We start from the raw sequence: 16262 nt of genomic DNA, 5'->3' as shown, positions 1-16262 counted from the left end.
GTCTTTGCAATTAGACCGGTTTTCATTCGTTCAATAATCTAACGTCAGATAGTGAATGAATAATGCGTAAGCTCACCTAACTTTTGTTATATCTCGAGATAGTGAATAAATGATGTGTAGACGCTACCTCTCTTTCGTTATATCACGACATAGTGTATGAAAAATGTGTAGACGCTACCTAAATTTTGTCATATCACGAGATAGTGAATGGATGATGTGTAGACGCTACCTCTCTTTCGTTATATCACGACATAGTGTATGAAAAATGTGTAGACGCTACCTTAATTTGGCATATCACGAGATAGTGAATGGATGATGTGTACACGCTACCTAGTTTTCGTTATATCACGAGATAGTGAATGGATGATGTGTATACGCTCACTTGTTTTCGTTATATAACGAGATATTGAATGGCTGATGTGTATACGCTCACTTATTTTCGTTATTTATCGAGGGAGTGAATGAATGATGTGTAGACGCTACCTATTTTTTGTTATATCACGAGTTTGTCATTCAATAAACGACAATAAGGCGACAATAAGCTTCAACAAACGACTCTTAAGCGCCAAAAACTTAAGACGGAAACTGAGTCTGGCACAAATACAAAATATCAATCCCGGTATCTTTGATGAATTTATTTACAACCACTGGGTCGATGACACTGTTGGTGGGGTTTTCATTGCCCGAAGGTTTCATCAGACCAGTAGTCAGCACTTCTGTCTTCACTTTAATTGTCCTTGATTAACAGTTAACAGAGCTTTGATTTTTTTATATACTAAGCGCACGCTTACCTTTGGAATAGATTAACTTAGCTGTATTTGGCAAAACATTTGGTCCTTAGTGAACATATATTCCTCGTACTTTATTTGGCATTTATTTGGCCTTTTTTTATACTATCGTCACCGATAAGTCTTTTGTAGACGAAACGCATGTCTGATGCAAATACAAAATTTCCATCCTGGTATCTATGATGAGCCTCCTTCATTTAGTAACAAGAAAAAATATTTAATTAGTTTAGCGACAAGAAAATATATTAAGCGTTACAACATTTTAAACATTGTCTCTTTCAAATAAAACGAATATCATAATCCTGTTACCTTTAATAGCATATATAGAAACATGCTTTAGAGTTTCTTTTTTAGTATACTTGTATTATAATCAGTTTACTATACTTTCAGAATAATGAATACATTTGTTTTGTTCAAAGAAAACAGGTTTTTTTTATATATTTTAGATGAAATGTTTATTAATCAATATTTGAAACTTACCGGCGTAAAAAGGTATAAATAAAAATGTTAAGACATTTTTTATGAACACTTCGTACAATCCGTTGATTGAAGGATTCGTTCATGCCGTATTATCTTAAAGGTATAGTAATTTTAATTGCATAATCTATGTATCATTAGCTTCATTGTTGTAATAGTTATCGAAGATACCAGGATTATAACTTAGTACGCCAGACGCACGTTTCGTCTACATAAGACTCAAAGGTGACGCTCAAATCAAAATATTTATAAAACCAAACAAGTACAAAGTTGAAGAGCATTGAGGATCCAAAATTCCAAAAAGTTGCGCCAAATACGGCTAAGTTAATCTATGCCTGGGATAAAAAAAAATCTTTAGTTTTTCGAAAAATTTGAAGTTTTGTAAACAGGAAATTTATAAAAATTACCACATTATTGATATTAATGTTAACACTATTATCATATTCATAATACTTAAAAAAAATGTCTGACATGTTTTTTTACTTTATAAATCTGAACATATTAAATTCTGTGTAATATGTCTTTTTTAGTGAAATGTCACTTACAATAGATATAGGAAGATGTGGTGTGAGTGCCAATGAGACAACTCTCCATCCAAGTAACAATTTAAAAAGTAAACCATTATAGGTTAAAGTACGGCCTTCAACACGGAGCCTTGGCTCACACCGAACAACAAGCTATAAAGTCTGTTTACCTATTATGAGAGGGTACCACAATTGCAGTATTGTGACAGGGTGTTTTTTCGCCTACTATTAATTATGATACAGAAGGGAACAAATCTTTCTGATTTTATTTTAAATATATACTTTTTGTCGTTAAAATCATGTATTTAAAATTTTACTTTTACTTATAATTACTAAACTATAATCCTGGTACCTTTGATAACTATTACCTTCAGATTTGAAATAACTGATATTTTTTTTTTACTTCGAATAAAGTTGTTACCAATTACTAGTAGCCATAAAATACTTACTTTGCACTTAATAAATCATATGATAGTGATGTATGAAATCAAAATAAAATTATAATAAATTAAACTTTCCTTTGAAGGTAAAACGCAAATTGGGGGAATTAAATAAACCTGTGATCACAATATCAAATCAACTAAATGATCCCACCTGTTATTTACAGTCTATGAATAATTTATGATCCGATCAAACATAAACACAATCTGGAGGTAATGACCTTCAATTCGAAAAATGTATTTCTTATTTGAAAAAATTTTATATATTATATATTCACACAGTAAAAAGCTTTGTAATTGTGTTTTATATCATCAAAGTCGAAAGCTTACTAAAAGACGTTCGTCAATCAACCAAACGATAATAAGCCACTGAAAATTGCACATGAAATTATGAAAAGCAAAATAGTGACCCGACAAAATATAATTACATCAATTATATTTGCTAAACAAAAATGTATGATATTGAATTATTTTCAAGCAAATGTATTTTTGAAATTCGGATAAGTGTAAACTTGTATGATTGAAAACAAAACAAAAAGATGCAATTTTTCAGAAAATTCCAAAGTTATATGCTTTATTAAATTCGTTCAGATTATTAAAATATTAGTATTCTCTGTTAAAATGCCAGCAGTTCAATTTATTTTAAAAATAAAGTAACAGAGTTATCTCTCTTTATATATCCAACTTTAATCTTCAAATGAGTAAAGGTCAAGTCAGGCGTTAAAATGTCTTCAAACGGCTGCAAGACTTCTTTTATTAAACTATCAATTTGGTTCGTTCGAAGATTTAGATAAATAGTCATGTGCTTTTGATACATTCCCGTGAAATACTAACATAAGACTACAATCTACCCTCCGAAAAAGTTATTAGGAGATCTTTTGGCTGAAATACGAATGCCACCAATAGGTCTTCAACACAGCTGGTAGATAAGTGGTTTTCGTTATTCCTAAACTGCTTTGTTACAAAATGTTCAGTTGAATTGATTCAAATTTTCCAAGTACGGAAATTTTATTATCTTACGATTTCGTTTTCTCATTGTGGAAGGAAAGCGTTCACATAGCAAACATTTAAAGCAGATAAAACACGTTGAAGATAATCACCAACAACAAAATTGCTAAACTGTATGGTAACCTAACCCTAATCTGAAGCTTAACAAACACCGGTACTCGGAGTAAAATTGTGCTCGAAACAACAAATCCTGTATTTTGATTGGTTGATATCCGGGTCTAAAAGATTCAAAAGATTTAGGACCACAATGCAAGGTCTTATCACAAACAACTATACAGACAAATTCGATGCAACAAACTTAGTTACCATATTCATTCGTTTTCCAAACTACAAAAGTTTGGAATACATTCCCTGAACTAAGAGCCTGCAGAATCAATACTTTATGCCTCCAGAAGAAATACACCAGATATTACTCCTCGTTACAAACCAATAATTAAATGTATAATATGGTTGTTGTCTTATACCAAAAAATTAGAAAATGAAAAGATTTACATACACAAACATAAAATGGTAAAAAATGCATTTAAAGATAACAAAAATATTGTTTTAAGTATTAACAACACTGTGAAACTAGGCAAGTGACTGATGTTTAGTATTACCAACACTGTGAAACCAGGCAAGTGACTGATGGTAGTTATTAATAACACTGTGAAACCAGGCAAGCGACTGATAGTAATTATTAACAACACTGTGAAACCAGGCAAGTGACTGATGGTAGTTATTAATAACACTGTGAAACCTAGGCAAGCGACTGATGGTACTTATTAATAACACTGTGAAACCAAGTGACTGATGGTAATTATTAACAACACTGTGAAACCAGGCAAGCAACTGTTGTTTATTATTAGCAACACTGTAAAACAAGGCAAGCGACTGATGTTATTTAATAACAACACTGTGAAACCAGGCAAGCGACTGATGGTAATTATCAACAACACTGTGAAACCAGGCAAGTAACTGATGGTAACTATTGGCAGCACTGTGAAACCAGGCAAGCGACTGATGGTAATTATTAACTACACTGTAAAACCAATCGACTGATAGTAATTATTAACAACACTGTAAAACCAGACAAGCGACTGATAGTAATTATCAACAACACTGTAAAACCAGGCAAGCGACTGATAGTAATTATCAACAACACTGTGAAACCAGGCAAGCGACTGATGGTAATTAATAACAACACTGTGAAACCAGGCAAGCGACTGATGGTAATTATTAATAACAATGTGAAACCTATGCAAACGACTGATGGTAATTATTAACAACACTGTAAAACCAGGCAAGCGACTGATGGTAATTATAAACAACACTGTGAAACCAGGCAAGCGACTGATGGTAATTATAAACAACACTGTGAAACCAGGCAAGCGACTGATAATAATTATTAACAACACTGTGAAACCAGGCAAGCGACTGATGGTAATTATTAACAACACTGTAAAACCAGACAAGCGACTGATGGTAATTATAAACAACACTGTAAAACCAGGCAAGCGACTGATGGTAATTATTAACAACACTGTGAAACCAGGCAAGTGACTGATGGTAATTATCAACAACACTGTGAAACCAGGCAAGCGAACGATGGTGATTGTTAACAACACTGTGAAACCAGGCAAGCGAACGATGGTGATTGTTAACAACACTGTGAAACCAGGTAAATGACTGATGGTAATTTGTAAACAACACTATGAAACCAGACAAGGGACTTGTGGTTATTATTAACAGTCCTGTGAAACCTAGGCAAGCGACTGATGGTACTTATCAACAACACTGTGAAACCAAGCGACTGATGGTAATTATTAACAACGCTGTGAAACCAAGCGACTGATGGTAATTATTAGCCAGTTGGTGTTCTTTTTTTTCTGTACATAAAGTGTTACTGTTCATACAACCTGTGTATGTGTCATGTCTTCGTCGATGAATTCAATATCTGTGAACCTAACCTTAATCCTTACCCTAACTCTATCTTTAAATCTAAAACATAGGTGTGCTAATGCCATTTTGTGATCATTTAATCTTGTGTACGCATATACATGTCAACTTTTTTTTAAATATTAAAACAAGGAAATCTAAAATATCTTCTGTTTCATTATGTTATCCTTTCTAAGCGTGAAACCTGTTTTTTTCTATAGTTAAACTGAATTAATACTCTGAACATATACCCCTTTTTGTGTGATATTTTTTATATAATTTGTATCTGGTTACCGTTTTGTTTCATATTATTCAAATAAAAATCTAGTCAATAAAATAAGATAGAAAGATAGTAATATACTAGTATAAGGCAGGATTTGTCAGTAAACATATCCCCTTTTTTATTGGATAAAGATATCAATCATTTGTTTCTTTTTTATATAATTTGTATCCGGTTACCGTTTTGTTTCATAAGTTATATGGATTTTCAAGAGAAGGAATATCATTTACCCAGTATTAATAATTCATAGACATGTAGGTTTTGAACATGATTCCTAATGAGTCAATAAAATAAGATAGAAGGATAATTATATATAATGACGGATTTGTCAGTAATACGATTCAAAATATATTTTTTCGAATGCAAAAGTTTCTTCACTTTGATGTTTTTAGATTGAACTAAAAAACATTGTTCTAAAAGAGGGACGAAAGATACCAAAGGGACAGTCAAACTCATAAATCTAAAACAAACTGACAACGCCATGGCTAAAAATTAAAAAGACAAACAGAAAAACAATAGTACTCATGACACAACATAGAAAACAAAAGAATAAACATCACGAACCCCCCCAAAAACTAGGGGTGATCTCAGGTGCTCTGGAAAGGTAAGCAGATCCTGCTCCACCTGCTAAATTAGGCAGATATGGTAATGATTCTGGATAAATCTGAAGTGTTCTTTGTAGTTATATGTTGACTTTAAGCAAGAACTTTACAAAAAAAAAATTGTCGAAAATCTTGACGATTCCGGTAACATCGTTCTTTATAAAATATTTGGGTGGAGTTTTGAACTTCTGTATATAAAAGTCGGGAGTTTTTCAACGTCCCTGTTAATATTAAAAATGTTTGCTACTCTGTTTCAAAATAACAAGCTTTTTGAAAGACGGGTAATAAATTGAAAGAATATAAATAACGGAATTTAGAAGCAACTAAAAATTTGTCTGGAAATATCATTTCTATAGCTTGATAGTTGATTTTTGCATTGGAACTTTGATCGTTCGAAACTAAATAGCAAGTATTTTACAATGATTTTAAAAATATCTTATAAACTGTATGTTATAATAAGTCTATAAAAAGAAACGGAGATGCTAGTGAGCCTAACTTTTAGTTAATGGCACTATACTGGTTAAAGTAGAAGATACTGAATATCTGACAAGTTGAAAACAAGAATAGCAAACATTTAAGTTTTTTTTAATGAATTTTCTATATTCCCCACGTGTTCGTGTATGCATACGTGTTTGATTGATTGCTTCTGTAGTATTCATACAAATTGCTTGAACAACAGCACATTTTTTATAAAAGGAAGTATAAAATATCCACCAACTCGATATTCCTAAAATGGTAAGTAAGTCGTGTTCTCGTGTTATGTAGTAGTTTTATCTTCTGAATGCATGACAGAACACCAATAGTCGATTTAGAAGGGTATCAAATTCCTGTTCATGAGACACACGCTTAATCTTTTTACTGACATAATCCTGATCTACATCCATCTTTCCTAAGTGTTTTGTCGAGTTGATGGGCTGATGAATTCGATACTTGCTAATCTGTCCGTTGTTTACGATATAGAGATCACCGGATATTACCCATGCTACCTGACCAGTAGGACTTGTTTGTATTGCGATGATAAAAAGTGGAATTACAAAAATACTGAACTCAGAGGAAAATCAAATCGGAAAGTCCCTTATCATGGCAAAATCAAATGACAAAACATATAAAAAAACGAACGTGCAATAACTGTCATATTCCTGACTTAGTATAGGCAGTTCAAATGTAGAAAATGGTAGATTGGACCTTGATTTATAGCGTTAAACCTCTCACTTGCACGACAATCGCATGAAATGTAATATTATTGATAATGATGCGTGAACAAAACAAACAGACACATAAGGTAAAAATGTCACAAATAAAGGTAAAAAGTCTAATTCGGTAGGGCACATTCGTGAAAAGGGAACGGTATTATAGTTGTGACATAATGAACGTATCCGATATCATCTATATAACAGATATTCCATAACGATGAACCAACTCGTGATGGCGTCCGTAAACAAGAACTGTCGGGAATTTTACATTTTACATCCTATTGGATACTGGTCTTCGTTAACTTCTTTACAGAGAATGTATCTCAAAATTGGTACGATATTCACTGGCTTGTATTTCCTATCATAATTTCTTTGAAAGAGGGTTGCGATCATTCCTTCGTAAATTTAACGGACGCCATCACGCGTTGGTTGGCCGGTATGGAATAACCGTTTCACAGATGATTTCGGAAATACTCCTCATGACGTAACAACAATTTACTTCCCTTTTCACCACAAATTTGACCTACCGCATTAGACAATTTACCGGGTTTGTAATAACACGAGCAACAAGACGGGTGCCACATGTGGAGCAGGATCTGATTACCTTCCGGAACACCTGAGATCACCCCCAGTTTGTGGTGCTATTGGTGTTGTTCTAAATTCTTTTGTTTTCTATGTTGCGTCATGTGTACTACTATTTGTCTCTTTGTCTTTTTATTTTTTAGCCATGGTGTTGTCAGTTTATTTTCGATCTATGAGTTTGACTGTTCCTCTGGTATATTTCGCCTCGCATTCTTGATGTTGAATATTTGGCTTGTGTATTTCAAATTAAAGAAATTAAAGAAACAACAGACACGGTTTTCTCTATCTTATTTTGAAACTATTTCTCGAATTATTATTAAGCAGTCATCTCAGAATATATGACAGACGAGCAGTTTTTAATTTTGAAATTATAAATTTCCCAAATCTAATAAATATCCATATCGGATATATATTTCCAAGTTTGTGTGGTATTCAAGAGCTTGCATCCGCCACACAGACTTTGTAAAACGTCACCAGTGTCTGATCAGAAAGTTGATAAATCAGGGTTAGGTCAAAGAACGTCTCGTCCCTTTCCACAAAAAGTTCATTGGAAGCTATCAAGACCTTGTTGATAACCGTATTAACTAAAAATAATATACGATGCTCTTGAACTATAGCTAGGTACTGACGTTGTTAATCTTAATTACGTGTCACAATGTTCTTTTATTTGCCTATGTGAATACTACTTTTACTGTTTAGTCTACTTTTGTATAATTGTCTTTTATTTTTAATAATGTGCTCTGTCTATATGCCTTTTTGTGTTTCTTTGTTGACATCTGCTTGTTAGTTATCAAGATTATAACACAATGTTGACTGCTGTACCCCTATTTTAACATATTATATAGATATAAAATGTTTATCTGGTCAAGATCTATCTGCCCTAAATGTCTCAGACACATCAAACAACCCGTTGTTTGGTTTGCTGTCCTGGAGATGGTTATTTTATCAGAAAATGGCAAGTTAAACTAACCTAGATTATATTTTAACAGCAAAATAATAATCATATAAAAAACGGTGTTTAATAGTTAAACCTATCACAGATACCAGGATATAATTTTGTATTCACGCACATACGCGCGTCTCGTCTACAAAAGACTCATCAGTAACGCTCGAATTCCAAAAAGTTATAAAGGCCAACTAAAATACGAAGTTGAAGAGCATTCAGGACACAAAAGATTTGCCAAATACAGCTAAGGTAAGCTATTAATGAGATCATACCCTTGGAGAATTAAAATCAAACAGCACAGATTAAGGCAATAGTAGTACACAGCGGTTCAATAGTCATAAACTGATATAACTAAAACAAATCAAGGTCACAAACTAAAGCATGACATATCATATACTAGTCATCTCTATATCATCAAGACATTTTACTGTTGGATTTTTTTCATTTAAGGTGACTTTTACCATTTTTTTAACTGGATGTATTAAAAAGTTTTTGGTTGGTTATGACCATTGTAAAACGTATGAAGTACCTTACTAGATCGATAGACCATTTTCGTTTTAACAATTTCTGCACTTCACAAATATTCCTGTTTTTCCACCATTAGGGTATGTAAACAGGAACTTCTTTTCTTATCAGTATTTTAAATTTTATCGGGAAATTTTGAATGTTGTATTAACGATTCAATTATATTCAATCTCTCAAATTTCCTTTTTTATTTATGAGCACGTAACGTAAGTACCATGGAAAAGGGAATGTTTTTTATGAATACATTACATAACCGATATAATTTCATCCAGAACTCGTGACATATTCAATGTCTGACTTTTGATAACCTGGTCATCTAATTTCCAATCGCTGTTCCTTGTGTCGTAGTAGGTATCAAGAACATTCATGGACCAAGGGATCGGTTGGATTACTTGGACAAAATATTTTCCAAAATTAATGATTTCCGATTGGCTCAAGTCCCCGAATTCATTAGCTTGTGGCATCCAAGCACCAAGATAAGTGGTCAAATTGTAAAATGATGTGAAATAGTTGGCATATCCGATGGCTGTCATGACATTACTTTTTCCGACATGGTCGCCAGTCCCAGACCAGTATTTTTGACCTGGTTTTCCGTTGTTTCTTTGTTTTTTATTTGGTCCGGATGCATATATATGCCACTCTGCCATCATATAATGATCGTTTCTATAAATGTTTTGGTCGATTTCTTTTAACCCCTTTGCAGTTTTCTTTGGAGAACCTAGAATCACGATCCGTTTATCATTTTTTCCGCCGGATTCTCTTATCTTTTTTACGACAGCAGATGTCCAGTCGTTGTATTTTACTGTGTTTTCTCTGAGACTTTCTGCGCATGCGTTTCCACATGAGTCGACTCCTAGTTCTGTAAATAGGTTGAATGAAAGTCTGTAGTCCTTTTCTTTCAACCTTTCAGCAACACTAGTCCACCACTCCAAATATTTGGTTCGATGTGATTCAGTAGCGAAAGCTTCGGCCTCGTGATGGATCCAAGAAATTATTGGAGCAATGTTCGTAGCAAGACAATCGTCCACGACAGTCTCTAAATTGTTTAAAAAAACAGTCATGTTAAAATTGTCAAGATCTGCTCTACATCGTAATCGTAAATTTCTGAAACCTCGTTCATAAACATCAGCTAAGTTTTTCTTGTTGTACTTATTGAAATTAAGGGTTTTGAAATAATTTGTGGAAAATCCTTGAGCAATCTTTTTCTGATATTCAATTGGTGTATATGGGTTATGACTGGCTAAGGAATTTTTAACACTGCTTGTACATATGATAACTAATACCACGATTATTATCATCTCAGACCTTTTCGATACCATTATAGATGATGATGGTACTGAAACAAACAAATGACAATGTTTTAAGTTGTATAAAAAATCTTTTTAATTTACAACTTATCCCTAAACTCTTGATTTATTATAAATCTTCACACGACAAGACAGTTAAAATTCAAAAGTTGTACAAACCATATCATGAATAAGTCTGTACTATTAGCTGTTAACAGGGATATTGTCACGTCAGTTTAATTTTCGCTATTTTCGTGGTCTTGAAACGCGAAAATAAAACGACAGCGATAACTTCAAGGAAGATCAAACATGTATACATATATGAATAGGATATGTAGAGGACCCCTATATAACACGGATTTACCGACATATTGGTACCTCAAATCATAACTGTGTTTCTGATATCATGACTTTCACTCAAGTTAATCCCATTATTATTGAAGACATCTAAAGCAAACGGACATTTTTTACATAAATAAGGCCATTAGTTTTCTCGCTTGAATTGTTTTACATTGTCTTATCGGGGCCTTTTATAGCTGACTATATGCGGTATGGGCTTTGCTCATTGTTCTTTTTTATATTACAGTTATTGTTATGTAAACAACACTCGTTACAAATATGTTAATTATAATCAGTTATAAAAGTATTTAATCTATTAATCAGTACCGTTGAATCTGATTAAAAAAATATATCAATTAGCATTAATCGTGACATAATTTAATTCACTCTTGATAAAAGTTCTTTTTTGTAATTGTGTATGCGTTTTTAAAAGCAAACAAGGCACAACTTTAATCTCTTTAAATATTAATTAAACGAAAGAAACGATTTCTGATTGATTGTATCACTTGACTTACTATCATTTACAGTACATGTAAAGTTGTTTACTTTCTGTATCACTTATGAAAATATTTATATTAGCCACAGGGAAATAGCGAATTCAAAACGGCGCGCATTTAGATTGAGTTCATAAAACGCGAAATAAAGACTGCACGAAAGTTTCCCGGTTTACAGTAGTAGAGATTGTACAATGTTAGTTACATTGAACTGTTACTATAGACCACACTAATGGGTATGAGAATTTGAAAAATTACCATAGACATGTTTCTTTTCACACGTAGCATCATTGAATCAGATAGTTCCTTACTTGATACAGCTTATTGCTCACTTTGATCACAAGACAATACAACACCAGTGATATGTATACTGAGACTTCGGTATTGTTTTATTTTACCTTTTATGTATACCGACTCAAAGCACAGTATTTCCCCTTCAGGTTAGTATTCTGGCACTTTAGATTCAAGCGCTCAGTGTTCAATTTCTTTCCTTCTTGTCAACTGTTGTTACTGATTCATTTTTTTACAATTTGTTTGATCCTGATCCTTTAAATGTAGATTGTAGAGTATACACTTTAAATCAAAAGCTCAAACACATCAAATATAAAACAAAATAACTGTCGTGTTGCTAACTTGGTACTGCATGTATTTCCTTGTGTAGAAAATGCTGGATAAAATCTGAATTTATATATAGCTAAACCTCTCACTTGTATCACTTTTTAGATATAAGCAAATTGTTCCTAGTAAGAACTTGGTATATAGTATTAGAGTATTCAAACCAGTGTAAAGTAAATTAAACTGTGAAATATATGTCTCACAAATTGGATCTATTACGATACAAGTTATTGATAGATTGATTTCAAGAGATAAATGCCCTATTCATTGTAGATAGTCTATAACATTAGCGAAATATATTATGTAAATCAAATTCATAACAATTACCTATTCTTAAAGTAGAAGTTGTTGTAAACACGTTCCTTCCTAATTGAGTCTTACTGTCCACGTTGACAACTTCTGTAATAAGATAAGATTCTTCAGTTTACATATCTTTCAGGGTTAATGGGCAAATGATAGAACATGTCACAAAAAGGTTTCCTGCATAAAAGCAAACGTGGTTACGTGTATTCACCTATAGAACTATAAAAACAAAATAAGAAACGTTTCAGTTTCAGATGAGAAGTCACTAATATGGCAATTGAAATTAAACGTTTGTAGTGGTATTAATAAAGTCAACAGTAGTATACCACTGTTCTATAGTCTTATATACCTATATGGAGTTATTTTCTTTCAGAACGTCAGGTCATTCTTTTTTCAGAATCAACCCGGACGATACCATGTTTCAATGATATATGCTACAAGGCATAAAATAATGATTATTTTCCTTGATTAACATGCAATCTATAATTTACTTCAAAACTTTATTCGTCTAATAGTTTTTTGTTGCCGATTTGGAAATTCATTTTTTAAAGTTCAATCGAGGAAAGGTGTAAAAGAAACTGTCATTGTAGGTAGCACTCCGCAGTTAGAAAATAAAATTAAAAATGAGCCACAAAATGTTTTATCATCTCCAATTCCTGGATTTCTAATACATTAACCTTACTGTTTGTGTTGTACTTTGCATATGTATGTAATCAGTATCTTCCATAGAATTGATTTTTTAAGTTAAAAGGGTGAAAAATAATTCCTTTTATGTGTATCCATGGCAATATTCTGCATTTATTTACAATAAAATATTGAAAAAAGGGGGGTAAACATGTCACATACCCCCCAAAAATTTGGATCAAACTAGAATTTCAATGCCTTTGAGTGATACCTTTTTAGAAACTGTTTGCATAGATCTTCTTAATGATCAAATAAAAAATTAAAAAAACGCCTCACTTTGTCGTAAAATCTAATGACAAAGTTCGTGCCACAAAAAGTTGGAAAAAAACATTACAATAATTGCCGGACCAATGTATGGTATGGACATGCAAATACGGACTGTCATACAGAAAACAGCCTATATTACATGCATTACATAATCTTGATGTTCATATAAATCCAATACAAAGGCTATTTTAGTACTCAGCTATCCAAAAATGAATTTTATTTCACACTAGCTCTCTTATTTTAAAAATCCACAGGGGCCAAAATGCGAAACTACACACCTAACTGTGGAGTGCTACCTGTAGTCCCGCATTTTAATTTTAGAAACAAATAACGTGAAGTTTTGTTGATTTATCGCTACAATAAAGAAACATTATCATAAATGTCAGATGAACTTTAATGTAGACTTTTATAAAAATAAATCCAGATTTAACATATTCGTGTGTAAGACTTTGAAAATCGTATTGAGTCAAACTGAATAGGTTGATTGATTTTTGGTTGCTTGCTTAACGTCCAGTGGCAAATATTTCATGCATGTTCAGAACGATACAAACTGAATAGGAAATCATGCTGTGACCTACTTGTATCTAAATTCGTCTTCATGTCAGTTCGTAACTTTTTAAAATTTATGTATACCTTTTACTCTATCGAATGATCAACTAATAAGATAATCTTATATTCTATTGAATAACATTAACGTAACTCACGAAAGGGTAGGGTGCGGAGGGTATATAATTATATCCTAATTATCTTTTAATAAAATGTATTGCTATTTAAAAGACAATCTGTCTGAATTTTTCCTTCGATTCAAGTAACATTATTAAAAAAATAACCACTTTCCGCGATAGAAATAACATATTGAATAGAAAGAAAAAAACATACCCCTCCCCCTTTTTCATGAGCTAAGTGGTACAATAAATAACTTACAATGTGTCTTGTATTTGGCATGCACCGTTATCGGATGGTAACAATACATTTGTGTCTTACTTCATGCAGTTACAGTAATAGTTTTATTGTGTATGGATAACAATTTTTAAAAGGTTTATATCTAAATTATTTAGTGAGTTTTATTTCACATTTTAAATGAACCGCAGGGCTTATTAATAGTTATCAAAGGTACCAGGATTATAATTTAGTACGCCAGACGCGCGTTTGAACCTGAACGCATTAGAAAAGAATATTCCACTCTAATGTTGTCGGTAAAAAAAGGATGCTAACTTTTACAAATCATTATAAATTAAGGCAGTAGTATACCGCTGTTCAAAAACTCATAAATCCATGGACAAAAAACAAAATCGGGGTAACAATTTAAAACCTAGGGAAACGCATTAAATATAAGAGGAGAACAACGACACAACACCGAAACGCAACACACAGAGAAACGGACCAAGCATCAGACAAAACACCACGAGAATAACAAATATAACATGAAAACCAAATACATTAATTTGGTAAAGACAAGTACCGTGCCACGTCTTATCTCAATATCTCAAAAATAAGTGAAAACACAAACGACTCAACGTTAAAATGCAACACCCACAGAAACGAACAATAATATAACAATGGACATCTTCCTAACTTGGTACAGGACACTTTTAAAGGGAAATAAAAGTGGTGGGTTGAACATGGTTTTGTGGCATGCCAAACCTCGCACTTTAATGGCAAAGTTAAATATAACATTGAAATGACAACATAATATTACAGGATTACAATACAAATAAAAAGGGGAACATATTAGACAAAGAAAAACATGACTAATAGATAACAAAAAGCATCAGGTTTAAAATTCAATACGCCAAAAACGCGCCTTGTCCACACAAGACTTACCAGTGACGCCCAGATATAAAAGATCGAAAGTGAAACAAGTACAAAGTTGTTCAGCACGGAAGATCAAAAGTTGAAAAGGTTTCGCCAAATACGGCATTGTTTTTATGCCCGGGATAAGAACATTCTTATTATATAGAACAATTCGTGCTATTGCAAACAGTAAATTTTATCAAATGAATATGAAAGATATATACATAAAGAAACTGAAGTATTAACTAATTACAGAAAACTAAACCCGATTACATAACACCCTGATATAAAAGATCGAAAGTGAAAAAGGTACAAAGTTGTACAGCAATGAAGACCAAAAGTTGAAAAGATTTTGCCAAATACGGCATTGTTTTTATGCACGGGATAAGAACATCCTTATTATATAGAACAACTCATGCTATTGCAAACAGTAAATTTTAACAAATGAATATGAAAGAGATATACATAATGAAACTGAAGTATTAACTAATTTCAGAAAACTAAACCCGAATACATAATGCTAAGTTTAACACAGAATAGACACACCCGAATCAGTCCAGGCGTCAACGTAATTAAAACAATGTGACGTCACATACGATGATGAAAAGGCACAAACGTTATGCCACATTTGAATTTATGAAATTTAGAAACAGCATGACGTCACATATGAAAACTATCATTCAAAAGTTTATAAAATTAATATTTTTTGACGGTATATAAGTCAGGTTTAAGGTTTTTCTTGTCGTAGAACACACCTCGGGGTGTACGACAAGAAGAACCTTAAAATATGCATTATCTATAACATAAATCGATTAAGCGAGAATAAAAAAAATCCGGGTTATTGACTAAAATCGAGTTATACACAACAATTACAACAGGAAGACATCGACGACTAAAATAATGAACTGCAAAAAAAAAACCACCAACTTACATAGAAACTGATTAATTGATAACATCTTCCATATTCAGGAAACGGTTAAGAACATAAAAAACAAAATGGTGGTTTGAACCTGGTTTCATGGCTAGTCTGACGTCACTCTTATATGGTTATGTTATGAATATCGCTAAAATCACATTACTGCGTGCCAGAAATACAGAACATACAAACGTAACAAGAAAGTAAAATCACAAAAATACTGAACTCAGAGGGAAATTCAATCGGAAAGTCCTTAATCGCATGATAAAATCATATGACAAA

This window comes from Mytilus trossulus, chromosome 10 (assembly GCF_036588685.1).
Source record: "Mytilus trossulus isolate FHL-02 chromosome 10, PNRI_Mtr1.1.1.hap1, whole genome shotgun sequence".
NCBI classification, from domain to species: Eukaryota; Metazoa; Mollusca; class Bivalvia; order Mytilida; family Mytilidae; genus Mytilus; species Mytilus trossulus.
The sequence above is the reverse complement of the archived record's forward strand: the minus strand, read 5'-3'. Positions refer to the sequence as shown.